We start from the raw sequence: 19,133 nt of genomic DNA, 5'->3' as shown, positions 1-19,133 counted from the left end.
CCTGTCTCCATGGTGTGCACTCGTGTTGCAAATAACGTTCCTTGTTCCTTTTATATACGAACTTCCAGCTTTCATCTCCTGTATAATTCGCTGTCTTATATGCGAATCGATAAAGCAAACATCTGCTTTGTGTGTACAGGCTTCGGTAATTTTCCAAAGCTCGGCCAGGAATTTGGACCAAAGCAAGGCGACGACATGTTTCGCATGGGAGCCACGGAGTGTCGCCACCAAAAAAGCGACGACAGCGCACCGCTGACACTGGCGATCGAAACGTAAACTAAGCCTCTATAGTATTGACTTTATTATTAAAAGCTTATCATTAAAACGAAACATAATGATTGAATGAGATTAAAACGGTTACCTGTGCGGTGCATAAACAAATGTTGTTTGAGAGTGCACGTTGTGTGGGATGAAAATGAATCTCATTGCATCGCATCTAATAGCGTAACATTTAATTAATCGCTCCACCATAGCTTCGTTTGAAATGTATTCCAATGTGTGCTTTGGATCTCCGTGATCTTATTGTACGGCATGAAACATAGATTTAGAAAAAATATTGCTCGTCTGAATTGCAAGCGGTTGGAGGTAAATTCAGCTTAAACGCTGCAAACTTTGTCAGCCTGACACGCTCCTCGAATGAGTTACAGCAAGAGAGAGTATAGGTAATGCGGGTTGCCGGCCTTCTCCTCAATTTTTTTTGTCTTTCAAGCTTGTAAATGCTTTTTTTAACGTAATAATAACATGATGACAAGATTAAGCGGTTGTGTTGGCTGCGAAAGTTAAGGGAACGTTAAAGAAAGATATTGTTCTTATAGGCTGTATTAGTAAATTACTTTGTACAATACCAAGAAAACCTCTGTTACCTTGAGGGAAGTATTGGTAAGACCAAAAACACGCCAAACAGAAAGTCGTTTAGCATCGCCAGGTTGAAGTTCACACACCAGACCATGCCGTGTACGTACATCACAGATTTTGTCGGCGTCTTCTCAGGATTGGTTATTTATTTATTTATTTATTTATTTATTTATTTATTTATTTATTTCTAGGCACCCTAAAGTCTTTAGAGGGCATTACAAAGGGGGGCGCAATACAAAATCAATTTCATTCATGGAAACAACTGAACAAAAGAAAAAAAAAAGATATTTTAATTTCGCAAAACGAATACACTTGTATGAAGGAATATAATGATATATTCAGAATATATACGTATATAGGTGCAACGACATAACTTATTATGCTATTCTAAAGGCGCATAAATAAAAAGAACACATAATAAGAAAACATTGTTACGAATCTTGGAAATGTTATGTACAGACTATAATATGAAAGTCCAGCGATACATTCAAATGCACACAAGTAAAACAGCAGTAAATAAAATATAGGTAATACAACCCTAAGAAAAGTATAAAAATAAAAACACAGCTGTTATTCATGGAGAAGATTTGTTACAAAAGTTTGCTTCGAAAAATTGCCGCTTCAATGTAAGTGACAATATTTTCTGGTAATGCGTTGCATTCGTTTATGCATTGTAATAAGGATTAGCATGGATATTCATACGGTTCTGCGAATATTCGGAACATTCGAATAACTAATCGAATTGTGTCTATATTCGGTTCGGTCTTCGAATCGAATTACAGATGAAATTGGAGCAAGAGTACGGTAAATTTTCACCCTCGCGGGCATAGCATATAGATCGGCACAAAGCACGAGGACTCGCGTATAGTTGCAGCAGGAGGGGTATCCTGTAAGTGTCCACCCTGTGGACATGTCCATTTCGTTTGCTGCTGAAGTTCTGATTGGCGCGACGCGTAATCAAGCCCATGCAATCAGAACTTCAGCAGCAGACGAAATAAATATGTCCACTAAGTGGAGACTTGCAGGCTAACTACCCCCCTCCCCCTCCAGGCTACGTCGCTTAGGTAGCCATACGTTCCAGACTCTATATATATATATATATATATATATATATATATATATATATATATATATATATATATATATATATATATATATATATATATACAGCGATAATTCGCAATCTCTGAAGACGTCTTGCGCATGCGAAGAAACTACTTGTTGCACCTAATGCTACATTTGTGCTTTTAATAAACAACGCTTCGTTACGCACTATGTGATGACAGCAACTTGCTAACCACAAGAATACTAGAATGCGAACATCGATTTATTGTAATTGTTCCAACGGCTGTTCATTATTCGAAAACTATTCGGTTCGATTCGATTCGCTCCTGGCACTACTGGATTCATATTCGGTTCGATCGCAGAAATCAATATTCGCACACCCCTATATTTTACTGTCCGAGCAAATATTGGTCGTACTTTATGTTCAGGATCGCGCCTGGACGAAATGTGATGTATTGACTTAATGCGATTGGTTGCGAATAGGGATATGCGAATATTCGAAACTTCCGAATAACGAACAGAAAAGTAGGCTATTCGATTCCAAGACCGAATCGTATAGTAACTATTCGTAAATGCGTATATTATTCAAATACTTTTGGAATATTTCAAAACGTCAACTGCGCCCAATTAAACCTAAAATTTGAGCAAAGTATGGTAAGTTTTCACATCCGCGGGTATAGCGCAGACATAAAATAATTAAGAGAACTTGCGTAGTGGAGAAGGCTACATTGCTTAGGTAGCCAAACTTTACAGGCTATACAGCGATCATTCGCAATCTCTGAAGAATCCTGCGCAAGCGAAGGAACTAATTGTTTGCTCCTAATGCGTTATTTGTGCTTTTAGTAGCGTAGTGATATATATGTGCAGCAACAGCCGCCAATTCACTGGTCTATATTCTGTTACTCAAAGGCAGCCCTGCAATCACTATTATCAGCTCTGCGCCGCAATCCACATGAACAATTGGTAGCAGAGATACGATTACGCTACCATCAAGCGGTGGATAGAGGACACGACATTGTATTTTAGTAGCTACCTGGGCACTGCAACATTACTGGCAATGAAAGTGCCGACAAAGCTGCTCGTGAGGCACATAGTGAATGTGAATGTGCCTCGATACCATTGTCGAGAACGGATGCAGCGCGGCATCTCGTCAGTCTTGCCCATATTTTTACTCTAAGGAAATGGAACGCACCGGAGTTCACCAACCGGCACCTACATTCCGTGGACCCCCATAGGAGATTACAACTTTTACCTGGTTTTAACTGAAGGGAAGAAACGTTACTGTGTCGATTGCGAGTAGTTTCTTTCACAAATGCCTTCTCACTCCTAATCGGAATGGCGGTCAGTCCCAGTTGCAACACATGTGGTGTCGAAGAAACGACCAAACTTCTCCTGTGTGACCGCCTCGCCTACGAAGAGGAGAGGAGTGTCCTTCGTACAGCTTTGGAGCATTTAGACAATGCAAGCCCTTCACAGAGATCTTGAGCCCAAGGCCTCGTGCGTCTGCTATTTGCAAAGCCACAACGGCGCTGGTGCGCTTCTTCAAATGCACAAGCTTGTATTATGACCGCCTGTGACTGGCTCAGTGATGAACGCTTACGTGTGTAACAGTGGAAACTGTGAACTTCTTTCTCTCTTCTCCTCTTTCAGTCCCCTTTCCCCGTTCCCCAGTGCAGGAGTAGCCTACCGGGCTCAGCCTGGTTAACCTCCCTGCCTTTCCCTTATGACTTCTCTCTTTCCCTTTAATAAATAGCGCTTCGTAACGTACTATGTAATGACAGAAACATGCTAACCTTAAGAATACTACAATGTGAACATTGATTTATTTTAATTGTGGCAACGGCTGTTAATTATTCTAAAACTATTCAATGTTTGATTCAATTCGCTTCTGGCACTGTTTGATTCATATTCGATTCGGTATCAAAAACCACTATTAGCACACACCTATATAGATGCGAATATCTCGCCGTAATATAATTAATGAAAGAATGTTAAACGCGAATATTGCCACCGAGCGTTAAGGTCAGAATTGTTGTTGCTGCCTTTTGACGATCAGATTGGGTGAATATGAAGAAAGTATAAACCTTTCTGCTTTATTCTGTCCTGACTTTAGACGTTTGTGTAATGCAACAGTACTTCGATGCCATATTATTGATGCATCTTCTAACAAAGACCTGATGTTAGAGGTGTAAGCGTGAAGCTCCATTTCTGAGTTCGCAAGATGCAAGAAGCGTTTAAGTAGTCCTAATTTCTTGAATGTATCATTTGTTAGGTGTTCTGTGTATGTATGCAAAGTTAGATCTGTATAGTTAAATAGACGCCGAGGTATATTTGAAACGTTGCACTTGCTCTATAACTGTGCTGTTTGTTGTGTAAGCGTTTAGAGGAGTATTAGTCAGCTTAGCAAATGCGATTAGCTTTGTTTTTGCTACGTTATTCTCCAGGTGCCAGACGGTACACCAACGATTGAGTTTTCCGAAGAAGGTGACCACATTCTATTCTAAAGGAGCCCGAGACTAAAGTAATCGAATTTCAGAAGTTTTTACTAAGTAGCCACGACCCAAATAAAACAAAAAAGCACTGAAAACCTTCGAAATACGGGACGTCATAATGACATACAGGTGTTAACGTTCCCGCGAAAAAAATTTAAAAATAAATAAAATCCGGAACTTCGACCTACACTTTCTTTTCCCTTTAGGCTTTCAGTGGACATATTGAATCGGGCTGTAGGTTACAGAATACTGCGAGCAATATATGGTATGAGAGCTTCGCATAGAAGAGTTATACATTGCTCCAGCACCAGACACCGTGACCCGCCGTGGTTGCTCAGTGGCTGTGGTGCTGGGCTGCTGAGCACGAGGTCGCGGGATCGAATTCCGGCCACGGCGGCCGCATTTCGATGGGGGCGAAACACCTGTGTACTTAGATTTAGGTGCAAGTTAAAGAACCCCAGGTGGTCCAAATTTCCGGAGTCCCCCCCCTACGGCGTGCCTCATAACCAGAAAGTGATTTTGGCACGTAAAACCCCATAATTTAATTTTAACCAGACACCGTGAACGTGCCAGCGCAGACTTGCTACGGTCATATATGTATTGCCGCATCAAGAAGCAGGCAGTACTTGCTTTCTGGGCACTCGTGTGACCGCTCCACGTAAGATATTAAATTGAGCATAAAATCAATTATGCATGTTATGCCTGGTTATACTACCAGATTCGTTTTTATTTTAAGATAGCTTGAACAAACATTATTTTTAAAGAATTCCCTGTGACAGCGTTGCGCCGCCTTTTTATGTGAACTTATCTTTTATTTTCAACTTATATTTGTATGAGCTTATTAATAGTTGCGCATGTTGCAATTCTGCTAGTTGCAAATGTGAATTTGGAACAGATCAGTTGTCAGGCTTGAACTTGTAAAACTATATATCACTACGTTCGAGATATTCTACCTTAAACTGTGTTATGAAACGCGTACGCCTTCCAGCCAAGAGTCTTCCAAAACCGCGTTATGTATAAGTCAAGCTGTTTATTATGATCTTAACCTTAACGTCAGCGCATTCTTTCAGCAGATTTTAGGGACGGATATCTAGAAAGTGACACTATAGTCTTAGGATTTCTGCTAAGCAGACATGACTATATACGCTGCTGGTCGGCTTAAATTTTGCAATTTCCTGGCCTGGATTGATTCGACAACGTTGTTTAAGTTGGTTTAGGGAGGATCGAAGAGAGAACATGCATATTCACGGTTAAGTCGCACCGAGATGTTGTTTATAGGCGAAAAGTTTTAGGTAATTGGGGTGATAAAAAAAAAAAAACCTTACGCCGTAGAAGTCTAAGGACACGATTGAAAGAATTCGCGATGTTATTGTTATGAGCAGACCAAGTTTAATTAAGCGATATGCGCAGACCTAAATTTGGCCAACTTGCCGAATGTATTAATCTGCGATCTTCGCGGCCCATCTGCCCCCGCAGGGACGTCTGTGTCAGCAGGCGTTTGGTGTGTTGCGACACCCCGTACACGAGCACATGAGGGTTGGACCCTCCCGCGTGTAGCCGTGCGCGGCTTAGCCGTGTTTCGGGAAAGGGGAATCCTGGGAGTTGAGCCGATGCTGGGTGTTTGGAACTCTAAGGCCCTCCGGTGGAGGCAACACACGTATTCGGTCTCGGCTTCGCATAGACGGCACCTCCAGATTAACCCGCCTAGAGGAAATCGGCAGTCGCCTTTTCCTGTCGCCCTCTTCAATCTTCGTCTTTCTTTCTGACTTTTAATTTTTCCTGTCTTCTCTTTCATTCTCACTTCCGAGATTCCCGGCGGCAAAGGTTAACCTTGTGTGGCTAGCCAGTCTTGGTTATGCTGTATTTGATTATAGCAGCGACGTACGGCTGGCGTCGGCAGGCATTTCCTTGTAGGAACTTCTGTCACGTCCCTCTGTTGGGTTCCATGGTGGGTAGTTGGCATCGTTGCCGAAAACCCCATTTGTACTTATGGAGGACGTTTTCCCTAAACTCCCTGATCCCGCTCAGAAACGAGGGCGCACCGAAGACGTCTCCCAGTTCTTCGGACGCCAAATCCAGAACTTCTCTCAATTACACATTATTCACTCTGAAAAGGCAGACAAACCAGCGCGAACAATTTCACCATTACTTGTTTCGAAGTCTTTTTTTTTTGGTTCAGGTTATATGGCATTGAGGATGGTAAGCGGTGATCTCCTCTTTGAGCACCGCGATCAGAAGCATTATGAGAAACTGCCGAAACTGACTGGTGTCATTTGGGGAGGCCCAAGTAACAGTAACCCGCTTCGTACTATGAACACCACACGCGTCCTTGTCTCGGAGGATGATTTGCTAGAGCTGACTGAGGCTGAACCCTTGGAGGGCGTCAGTGAACAGAATGTCATAAATGTTAAAGGAATTAAGATAAGGCGGAATGGCAAAGAAATTCAGACCAAGAACTTGATACTCATCTTTGGGACAAGTGTCCTGCCCTAGTCCATCGAGGCTGGGTATACCAAACTTCGTGTTAGGCCGTACGTGCCCAATCCTCTCAGATGCTTCAAGTGCCAAAGGCTCGGCCACAGTTCACAGAACTGTCGAGGCCGGCGCTGACTTGCGCCAAGTGTAGTGACAATGAACATTCCTCTGTAATGTGCCAGAACACCCCACATTGTGTCAACTGTGAGGACGAGCATGCCGCATACCCGCGGCCCTGCCCTTCTTGGAAAAAAGAAAAAAAAAAGGAATTGTCACAATCAAAGTCAAAGAAAATATATCTTTCATGGAGGCACGTAGGCTAGTATCATGCCTCCCCAAGAGCAGCTTTGCCGATGTGGCGCGTCATCGGCAAAACAACAACTTGCGGCGGCTGTCCGGTCCACACACTGTGAGTCGGCGGCGACGCCATCCGTCCCCTTGGTGGCTGCAGCCAGCATTGCCAGAAGGAGCCGTCGACTTCCGGGCTGGTGGCCTAAGGGACCTCGTCTCTTGAGAAGGGGCCCTGTCGTCATCCAAGCGGCTCACAAGAGCGGGTGTCTAGCGCCCCGCAAGAGGCGATGGACACGACTTCCAGTCAAACGGTGTCATCAGCGCCCAAGGAGCGGCGCGAATCCATCGACCGCTCCAAAAAAGACAAACCCCGTGTCATTGCGCCCGGAAGGGGTTCCGTGACCTAATTTTCTATTCTTGAACACACGGCATCACACAAACTATCAGAATGAATGCACAGATCCTGCAGTGGAATGTTAGAGGACTTCTCCACAATCTCGACGATGTCTCAGAATTACTCCATACGTATAATCCAAAAGTGCTTCGTATTCAGGAAGCACATTTAAAACCTACACAAGCAAATTTCTTAAGACAGTATGCTACCTTCCGGAAAGACCGTGGCGATGCACTTGCCTCACCCGGAGGTGTATCAATAGTTGTAGTCTGTTGCATGCCGAAATCTTTCTCTCCAGATTCCCCTCGAAGCGGCATCTGTGCGAGCGATTTTTTTTCACAAATGAATAACGATCTGTTGTATTTACATACCGCCTTCTTACAAGCTTTGCAAAACAGAATTCTACAGCCTCATCGAACAGCTCCCGGAACCATACGTTATCACCGCAGATTTCAGTGCTCATCACAATCTTTGGGGGGACTCTTGTTGCGACACGAGAGGCCGGCTAATAGAAAACATTTTGTATCCTCTGATGCATGCCTCTTTAATAAAAGAGAGCCCACATATTACAGTGTACAACATAATTCGTACTCTTCAATATATATAGCAATTGGCTCTGCGGTCATCCTTCTGTATTAAGAATGGAGTGACATAAAAAATCCCTTTGGAAGTGACCACTTCCGTGTAACCGTATACCTGATACAGCATACGAATACCATCCATATGCCTCCCGGTGGATACTATCATCTGCCGACGGGGTCATATTAAAGAATCAATTTATATATCACAAGATTTTATCAGTGAATTTAGCATGGACGACGCAGTATAGCGTATTTTACCAGTTTTATAAAGACACAGCAGAAAAATGCATCCCGCAGACAAATAGGAACCCATGCAAAAGACGAAACCCCTGATTGAACGATGGCTGTAGGCAGGCGCGAAAGAAACAAAACAAAGTATTGGGTATCCTTTGTCGATATCCGAATGCGGAAAACCTTATTGCATTCAAACAGATCAAATCGCAGGGAATGCAAGCAAGAAGGGCAAGCTGGGAGAGGTTTCATTCCGGTATTAATTCGTAAACACAGGAGGTGAAAGTATAGGACGGACTGAGAAGGCTGAAGGGGCAGCAAATCTATCATCCGTTGCCCTTGGTAAACGAACAAGGAAACAGTCTGAAGGATCAAGCCGACGCTCTTGGCGAGCACTTTGAGTGCGTTTCTAGCTCTATGCACTATTCCTTCTCTTTCCTGAAATACAAAGAAATGGAGGAACGGAAGCCACTCAACCGTAAATATAGCCCAAACGAACATTTCTACCAGCCTTTCTGTCTTGATGAGCTGAAAGCTTCCTTAAACGCACGTCAGAATTCTCCGGGTCCCGACAGAGTTATGTACGAGATGATTAAACACCTTCGCAAAGACACACAAATCACACTACTCGCATTCTTCCATACACTCTGGCCACCTGGGCATCTTCCATCCTCATGGAACGAAGCTATTGTCAACCCTGTGTTAAAACAGGACAGAGATCGCCCCTCAGTAACGACCTATGGTCCGATATCGCTAACAAGTTGCCTGTGCAAGTTGTTTGAAAAAAAATGATAAATCCTCGCATTCTACATTACTTTGAACCAAACAAGATGCTTTATCCGTACCAAAGCGGATTTAGAAAAGGCCGGTCAACAACTGACCACGTCGTGTGTGTTGAGGCCTATCGAGTGATGCTTTTGTCCGTAAGCGGTTCTTCGTATCCATTGTCCTTGACATGGAAAAGACCTAATGCACCACGTGGCGTTATGGAATCATCAGAGACCTGCCACGATTGGGCATCAAGGGAACATGCTGAACGTTATTGAGAGTTGCCTCTCGAAACGTACTTTCTGCGTAAAAATTGGCAACACACTCTCTCGTTCATTTACACTGAGAACTGGAGTACCGCAGGGAGGCGTCCTCACTTGTACGCTTTTCATTGTGAAGGAGAACACGCACCGTTATTCACTACCTATATCCATTTTTTAAAATTCTGTTTACGTAGACGATGTACAGATAGGTTTTAAATCTGGTAGCCTTGCAGTCTGCGAGAGGCAAGTCCAGCTTGGGCTAACGAAAGTATCGAAATGGGCACAAGAAAATGGGTTTAAGCTCAATCCACATGAAAGATCCGGTGTCGTTTTTTCAAGAAGGAGAGGGATGCACCGTGACCCCACTATCGAACTGCAAGGACAGCTCATTCCTGTGAACAAAGAACATAAATTCCTAGGTGTCATGCTTGTTTCAAAACTAAGTTTCATCCCCCACATCAGATACCCAAGGCCAAGTGCCTGAAAACAACAAAGATACTGAAAATTCTCTCCCACACCAACTGGGGTGCTGACAGAAGATGCTCATTGTACAAGAGTATTGTACGATCGCGTCGACACTGTGGTGTATCAGTCTGCTACACCGAGTGTCCTAAAAATGCTTGATCCTGTTCATCATTTTGGAATACGCCTGGCCACAAAAGCCTTCAGAACTAGTCCGGTACAAAGTCTGTATATGTAGAGTCCAGTAAGTGGTCACTCCACCTGCAAAGATCGTTGTCCAGTTTCATGTATTTCCTGAAAACATACTCTCACTCTGAATATCCTTGTAACAAAACCGTAAACAATACGACTTGTTCCACACTTTCGCACAATCTTCGAACGGTGAGAAAACCTTTCACGCAGCGTGGGAGAAGCCTCAGTGAAGCAATGGCTGTCCCACTTTTTGAAAGCCCGCTAATGGCTCCACCCAAGCTATTACCACCGTGGCTGTGGCAGCTGATAGATTGCGGCACGTCTTTTGTAGAAGTTACAAAGGATGCCCCAGAAATACGCATAAAGACGCACTTCCTAGAACGTCAGTAAAAGTACTGGTGCCCAGAATTCTACACAGATGATTTCAAAGTCGCATACTGGCGTTCCTAATTATGCCGAAGTCGGTCCATCCTTCTCAGAATCAGACTGTTTGCAACCGGAAACGAGCATCTTGGTGGAGGCCTACGCACTCTTGTCGGCTGTACGACACATCAAGGAAACAAAACTAGAGAAAGGAATAATATTTGCAGATTCATTGAACGTCGCCAGAGCCTTGATTTCTCTACGTAAGAATAAAAACTCTCTCTTCACTGAACTTTATTCAGTCATCTGAGCTTTGTACGCATCTCAACAACATATCGCATTTTTCTGGGTATTTGGACATCGAGGCATCTAGGGTAATATGCTTGCCGACCACATAGCCACAACAGTGACTACAAGACTAAGTAGTGCTTCATTAGCTGTACCTGTTGTAGATTTAAGGCCCTTAATACGCAAGAAATTGAGGGGCCATTGGCAACGTACGTGGGCACTGAAATGCTTCATAATCATCATTCTGTCGGTGGAAGTTAGGTTGCAAATACGAGATGAAGAGTTTCATACAAAAATTTGTTTCCGTCGTTTTCTTGAAACTTTTGTTGTGTTATATGGTATAGTTACAAGAAGCGCAAGAACTTCCACGTATGCCGAGCGTATGAACGACACTAATCATTGCTGCTTAGTAAAGAAACCGCGATGCACATACATGAATAATAAAATGTGGAAGAGGCGTACGGTAGTGAATGCAATACGCCGGAGGTTTTATTCTTCCTTTTATTCTCACTTTTTTTTTCGTGCTATAGAAAAGGCAATACGCTTGAAGGGAACGCGAGCAATATGTTCGAAACAAGGCACTGTTGTCCCGCATTTCAGTGTCGACTTCTTCTGCGTTTCGAACAAATGCGGAAATACCGTCGAACCTGTTTTGCACACCGGATGGTTTAGTAAAGACCATTAATACACGTCATTGGTAATACACCATCACTAATACACGTCACGGTTTGTACAGGCAGCGGACACAAGACGAATACGATCCCTTCCAAGGAAAATTGCATCAGCATGTCGCAGCGAGTGCTAATAACCGGAGATACAAGATGCATACAATTCCGAGATACGAAGGTATTGCCTCAGCTAGCTCTGCGTGCGTAAAAGATTGCAGCCGAGGGGCATATGTGCGTGAGCTTCGGACGGGAACGGCGAACGCGATGAATAAGTTATGAAAACTGAACGCTTAAAGATCTCCACGAGATGCATGCTGTCATCCGGTTGCGTTTCACAAAGGTGTCCGGCGGCGATGACACTTGAAATGTATGGTGGTTGTTTTGACGTGACGGCGCATGTTTTCAGGAAACTGTCGCAATCATTTCACTTCGAAAAAAAGAAAAGTGTCGAGCGTGCTATTGATGAAGCGTTGCTCTACGTGCACCGGATGTATGCAGTAAATACCCATTTGGAGTACGCATTATAAAACTACTGCAATGTGTTTTGTTCTGAACACGTTGGAAATGGCGATAGCAGTGCTGATGCTGCTTCTCCATTGTGTCTTCTTTTTTTCCGCCTATCTTGTAAGCTTTTTATCTGAGGCACATTCCCTCACTTGAAGACCATTCATTCATTGCTTGTTCATTCTTCTCTTTCAGCCTTGAGTTGGACGGAGTCAACGCCGGCAGTGTGGCATAACGTGAGTAAGAGACACGAACATTTCTCGGCACTAAAATAATTTAAGGATGAGAACCAATTGGCGAAGTTGGAAAACTTCAATCAAGCTGCCAAAACAACGCTGAAAAAAATTGTTTCAAGGTCTGCTTCAAAAACAGCGGCGGAAGGCAGCAGTTTTATCTCCAAGACTGACGACATCAAACTGCGGTATACGAGTCCAATGAGTGAACGCTATTGCTTAATTGACCTTAAAATAAGTGCTGATAAACAATTCGGGGAAAAGAAGGAGAGATAGCTGTGAAAAGGCGATTGCCGGAGGCCACAAAGGGAGCAAAAATGCATTCCAGAACATTTGGTCAGATAGAAGCGGAAGTAGCTAACAGAGCGGACCTTCGTTTTCGTGCAGTATTCGCGTGCAAATTAACATTTGCAACAAAATAGGTTGGAAAAACGATGAGAAGAAGAAAGGCGGCGTTGCGGCGCTAAAAGACTACGGCACCCACTGCCTCTCTCATAAGCACCCCAGACTGGCGTTAAACGGCTTTTCTAAAGCACTTTTGACTTCGTGAAGAAAAAAAAAATGGAGGTGTGCCGCAGGGGAAGGTGCTATAGTAGCCCTTAAGTACGATCCAGTTAGGAGGACGCAAAAAGTAAGGAGCGAATCAACAAAACGGAGAAAGAAAGAAAAAATTGTACAGAAGGAAAAGAAAATAATGGGCAGACAATAGTGCTGAGCAGAAAAGACAAGAGCCATTCGCGTTGTGTACGATTGGTTGGGAGATGAGTTACCGCAGTTTTATTACCGATCACGCACAGACACAGACACACACGCAGAAAGTGTGGGTATTGGGGAGGCGAGGGGACGTGGGGGGTTCAGCGGTGGTGTCAAAAGTAATCACGGAGATTGGGAAAGAGAACGGCAAGAATGGAATAAGAGAGAACCGCCCGGCGGTCAGGGTTATCCGACGCGAGCCCCTTGCGTGTGGGAGAACCGTGAAGCACCGGTGGAGAAGTTCCGTTTCACTCTTCGTTCGAGAACAAATGGGGTGTTTTAAGCGTCTCGCGCAGGTCCGGCTTAACCGGACTGCACATGTACATGCACTAGCTCCCAATGCACACCTATGCGGGAACTAACACTCACAAAAGGGAGCGAAAACGGGGGACCAAGAAAGGAGGATGGCTGAAGAAAAAAAAAGAAAGAAAGAAACAACATGCGAGGCAGGAGAAAGCGAGAATCCATTAGCGGCACGGGGAGAGAAGCGCCTAAAGTGCGGACGCGTGTCGCTGTTGAATACAGCCGCCGCCTCTTCTGCGGGCAAACGGTAGCTGCTACCGCTGTTGTTCTCTGCCGCTCGCTCTCTGCTGTGGTATACACATACCATATACGTATACATACACTCACCGGACCAACAGCGTGTGGAGGTTATCCTTCTTGGTCGACTGCTGCTCGTCCCCCCCTCCCCCCCCCCTCTGGTTCCTCCGTCGGTCTTCGTCTTTCGCTCTGTGCCTAGGCGGGAACCCTTGTCTGATCCTGAGCATCCTAAGAGGGGCCGAAAGAGCGTTCGCAGCGAGGCTAAATAGGTCTGCGGGAGGTCTGAGAAGATGACCTGCGCGCCCGCGGGGTCATCACTGCGGCCTCTCCCTATATAAAGCATTTTCACATCCCTTCCCATTGGATGGAACGCTACATACCTTCCTCACTTTCACTCCTATACTGTCAGCCCCGTGGCTTGTGCGTGTATCAGGCGGCAAACACCTGACGATATTTGGCCGGACTGTGTTTGTGTTTTATTCCTACAGAGCCGTGTTCCGTGCAATCTGAGTAACAATGCGGCGAAGCGTACTGGATAGCGGTGGGCAGAAGTGTGCGTGGCACTAAAAATGTCTCCGGAGCTGTACGTATTGCTTCTTGAATGTCAAGAGCGCCTGTTGTGACATGCGGTAGTATTCCTTTTGCTCTTCCAGCGACCCTATGTGTTGAGGAGGCTTCTCGACGCAAAGAGTTTTGAACCTCCATAGGGACGTACTCCGTGTCGAATCACACGGCACCTAGTCATGCGCATTCATGTATGGCGTCACGTGCATATATATTTAAGATTGCGTAGGTGCAGGACTTGCTGCGAATTTGTTAGGCCGCAAAAAGTGTATACAATCTATAGAAGGCTCACTTTACAGAAGTGCATAGACGTGGGTGACAGTTGCGAATTCTGACGATCGAGTTTCAGACGGGTCGTTAGTACGCACAAGATGCACTTGTTATCGGTTGTGTAGGAACGTTTGCCAATAATGGTCCCAAAAATCACCGCGGCTGAGTGTGAATTGCGGCCTATATGTATATCAAGAAATATAGTCGTCTTGCAGACAGGAAGCCGCGGTGCGTATCGCAGGATTCTTCGTAGTTTATTTTTCTCCCAGATTTGTTATTTACTGTGAATACGATTCTAAGCTCGATTCTAAATGTAGAAAAGGGGGGGGGGGGGCGGTGGTGCGGGGATGTATAGGGAGAAGTAATGTCAACAAATCGCTCATCAGTTAACGTTATCCTCTTTGTTTATCGAAAGCATCCGTAAACACAGAAAACGGTCCTGTCACATTCTGCTCCTACGTATCGATACATTAAAGGGCAACTCGGCGATTTTTCGATGTTCGCTGATCTTAATAAAACTTTGAACATACTTTCTCTTTCGCACTCTGATTATCTGTGACAAACAATATGGCCGTAAGTCATTTAGTTTTCCTAAAAATGAATTTTAAAGATTGGTTGCGTTTTCCCGACTCATCACTTTTTACTGGCCACCCTGTGTTTGTGATATCTAAGACTGCACCGCCACTGTCGTTGAAATCGTCGCTGAAATCGCCGCTTTCTGGTTCGGAAGATCTGTAAGGCTACTTGCGTTGTCAGGAGACATCATCAGCTTCGCTTCTTTGGCGTTAGCGCCACGTGTATCGCGTGTTTAGCACGTGTTCTGAGTGTTTAACTTATGGTTGTGTAGGATCTGACGTCATCGACTCATCGTGGCGTCGCACGAAGCAGCAACCCGTTCCGGCTTCGGTATCTCGTTTATTGGTTATTTAAAATTATTGATGAATTTCTAAGCTAATTGAACCGCCCTACCGGTGACAGGACTGTCAATGCCATTTGAAAATTATTATATCCTAATATGGCTTTAAAAAACACAGGAGTTGCCCTTTACGCGAAACAGAGATGGCTGTGTAAATAAAGCAACCGGAGAGTGCCCTCCATAGTAGACGCATGCAAGAAAATAAAGAAAGAGAAAGAGCGTAAGAAACAGAGAGAAGAAGAAAAAAAAAGAAAAGAAATCGTATCGAGAGCGCATTATCAGTTTTGAAGAGCTTCCGTGGATGCCGGAGCGCAGACACACTTTGGCAAAGGCCACTTGGCTCAGTCGTCGCTCCTGTGCCGTACTTCATTTTTCAGCGGAAAACGCCCGACATGGGCGTAAGAGAAATCCTCTTCCTGCATCCTCTTGACAAGCGACACAAGTGGCACTTGTTTGATTTATGTCCTGCATGAATGTGCTCTTTGCCTTTATCGAGAAGCTCGTAAGTGGTCCTCCGCACCTAGCTATGCTTGTATGTGCTACCGTGCAGTATGCGGCAGGCACGCCCCTCAACCGCCGACTTTGTATTTATACGTGCACGTTTGTTTGTTTCACTGTAAGATTAAAATGCTCGTGGCACACGAGTAGTAGGCATTAACGAGGCCTAAGTGGTAAACGGAGCCGCAGACGAGCACTATCGGTTTGCGACCGCGCCCTTTTATGTGACATCCCAGCAAGCGCAGACAAGGAGAAAGCGATACAGGAGGAATGCAAGCACTCACGTATAATAAGGGCGGTTCTGTATACACTGGACCAAGCTAAAGTTCTGGAACTGTCCCGGACGGGCAGTGCTGTATATATGTGTTGACTTTCTGTGGGCGCGCCTCGTTCAGGCAAGTAGAGGTTCGTGTGGACCGTATACCGACTCAGACCTTTGCATCAACTGGGCCGAGACACATTAAACAGTCCGACGCGGGACCGGTCCGATATATACTTAGATCTCACCCTCTCAAACTTTGGCACCGTTGCATGTAAAAGTTAAACAGTGGTTTTCTTAACTTCTCTTTCTTCCTATGTATGTGTACTTTGGCAAAGTGTGTATGTGTAATGGCAAAGTGTGTACTTTGCCACAGTATACGTTCATTATGTTAAATAAGCTTTCAAGATAGAGCGAAGGCTCTTTCAATATATTCTTGGGATAGTTGATACCATTTCGTCCCTGTACACGTGCATTTCACCGTTAACTTATATTCGAAAACCGAACTAACGACTAATCGGGACCGCTGATGCGTGCTCATTATAAGGCCGTCATTGCGGCACCCTCGTATAAAAGAAATTTACATTCCTCAGTTTCTTGTTTTGTAGTTTATACCTGCTCTTGTTACACAGCAACCTGTTCAAATCGCCTGTTTTACCGCCGTGGCTTGGCCGTACTTATGTACACCAACTCATCCGCGGTGCGCATGACAAATTGAGAGGGACATCTAATCCCCGCCTCGAACAAGGGGCGAAAAAAAAAAAAAAACGTTTCGCCGTTTATGTGGATCTCTCCTTCCATAACCCATTTATTCATCTCGCGGAACAACGCTGTGAAATTTGGCTCACGGTCGACCTCCCGTCCGCTGCCGCGAGCCCAACCCTCTCTTTTCTTTTTCTTTCAGCTACAGACGTGCGCACACTTTTCTTTCCGAACGTTTCGTGCATTCTCCGTATTTGTTAAAAGTTTCTCTCGGTGTTGGTTCTTGCTCCGCGTGTCCCGTGAATGTATTTTTTTGTTCTTTTCACTTCGCCCCCTTTTAAAACCCCGGGATGAGCGAGTCGCGCACGCGTCGTGGAATTGCGGCCAGTCACGCCAGCCTATCACGTGCCGCTTCCCGAAAAAAACGGCCGCCGCCGCCGACGCCTCAGCCACAGCCGTGCTTCTTCGCATGCATATGCCTCGCTGTTACTGGAGAAAAGAACAGGCAGAAAAGCGTCTACCTATTTTATTCCGATTTTCGCTCGTGGCCATGCAGTGTGTATTCGGCGATCTTTGCTAAATTGCAACGTCGGCTTTTCGCGGGCATGCCGTCCTTAATAAACACGCCATATAACCCGACTGAATTTGCCATCGAAAAGTTGCACGACGCGCCTTTACGCATTCGCAGCACGTATACTGTAGCCGCTATAAGTGTGTGATTGCGCACAGTGGCTGAAACGTGCGGCTCGTGCGTCTTTCCTTTGCACTGTCTTCCTTGATTGCGAGTGTACGTGAATCAGTGCAACGTGCTCCTCGTGATCGCGGGCCCGGGAGTTCGTCCTATATAGAGACTGCGGGCGCGAATGGAGGTTGTTTTTACTTTACTGCACGAATTTGGACGGTCACGTTGTCTCGTGTTCAATGTATCATCGCTCTCGCCGCAACGTGTCGGGTTTCTGTCAAAGCATATGTATGTTTGTGTCGCTGTGTTTTTGCATGCCTTCGACAGAATAGTTTACAGCTGTTAAGGTCAGTCACATCGCTATGGGAAACAACAGAGTTTTAGATTAGGGGACGCAAGCGGTTTACGTCCCCTAATCTAAAGCTCTCTAATGTTGCAATCTTGCGTTGCGTCTGTCGTCTTTCTATAATTCGTATAACATTTAGCCCCTGAATATTCTGTAATATATTTCAGATATTTGCTGAGCGATAGAGGCTCTTTGTGTCAATAACACTTTATTACACAAGTTTCTTTGTTTGGCAGGCCCCCTTCTGGCACAGATAAATACTCTTTAATAGCTTGTGCTCGCAGGCTGTCAAAATAAGCCGTACTCACTCAGACTCGCTCAGACTCACTCACAATATATGCTTCTAGCTTATAGCGCTCCCTCAGACTCGCCACATTTAGTCACGCTGACTCGGATTCACTCACCAGAAATCGGACACAGCTGAACTCCCTCGGACTGAGATTCAGTAAAACCGGACTCGCACAATCACACTCAGTCTCACGAAATCATGCAGGCAGTCTCGTACGATTTACTTTATTCAGATCGAGTTAGGTAATTTGGGAAACAATGAACAGGATGCGTTGGCATGCAGTAGATGCAACAGATTTGTCTGTTTTGACACATAGGAGTGTGTGCGTGTATATGGTGCAGTATATAGACAGACAAAGGGAGAGAGAATCACTCGCTCCCTCCTTCACTCACTCACTCACTCACTCACTCACTCACTCACTCACTCACTCACTCACTCACTCACTCACTCACTCACTCACTCACTCACTCACTCACTCACTCACTCACTCACTCACTCACTCACTCACTCACTCACTCACTCACTCACTCACTCACTCACTCACTCACTCACTCACTCACTCACTCACTCACTCACTCACTCACAACACACACACTCTACTAGCTCACTAGATTGCTCTCACGCATACTAACTCACGCACACACTCGATGAATAACTCGCTGGAACTCGTACGTGTTTACCTGATACCTGGCATTTCATACGACTTCCGACTGCACGCGCCTCCGGTATTACGGACAGGTTATGCACGCGTGTGCTATTGGACAGTGTCATCGAGAGATTAGTATGACACAATCCCCGTCCCCCTCCAACCTCCCAACCCCGCCAGCCAGCGCTTCCCTAAAGGAATAAAAAAATAAATAAATAAATCACGAACGGTAGACAAGTCTTGGAGGAGACGAAGATATCTCGAGATTGCGAAATAGCCACCCTGTATGGAAGCGTCTTAATCGTCTCTTTAGACATAAGACAAATTAGGGTCGGCTTCCTGCTGCTATGCCTCGCTCCTATCAATGAGTCGACTATCTCGAAAGCTTCGCAAGCAAGAAAAAAAGAAAGATAAGGAAAGACAGAAGTCAGATGCCTCGCGCAGCTTGAAGCCGCAGAAAGTCTCGTTTTGGCGCCACCGCAGAGTCACGCCGCGCGTTGGAGGCTACGCGGCTCATGTACAAGTAGTTTAACTTCGACCGCG

The sequence above is a fragment of the Dermacentor variabilis genome, chromosome 6 (assembly GCF_050947875.1).
Source record: "Dermacentor variabilis isolate Ectoservices chromosome 6, ASM5094787v1, whole genome shotgun sequence".
Taxonomy (NCBI): Eukaryota; Metazoa; Arthropoda; class Arachnida; order Ixodida; family Ixodidae; genus Dermacentor; species Dermacentor variabilis.
This window is presented reverse-complemented; position numbering follows the sequence as displayed.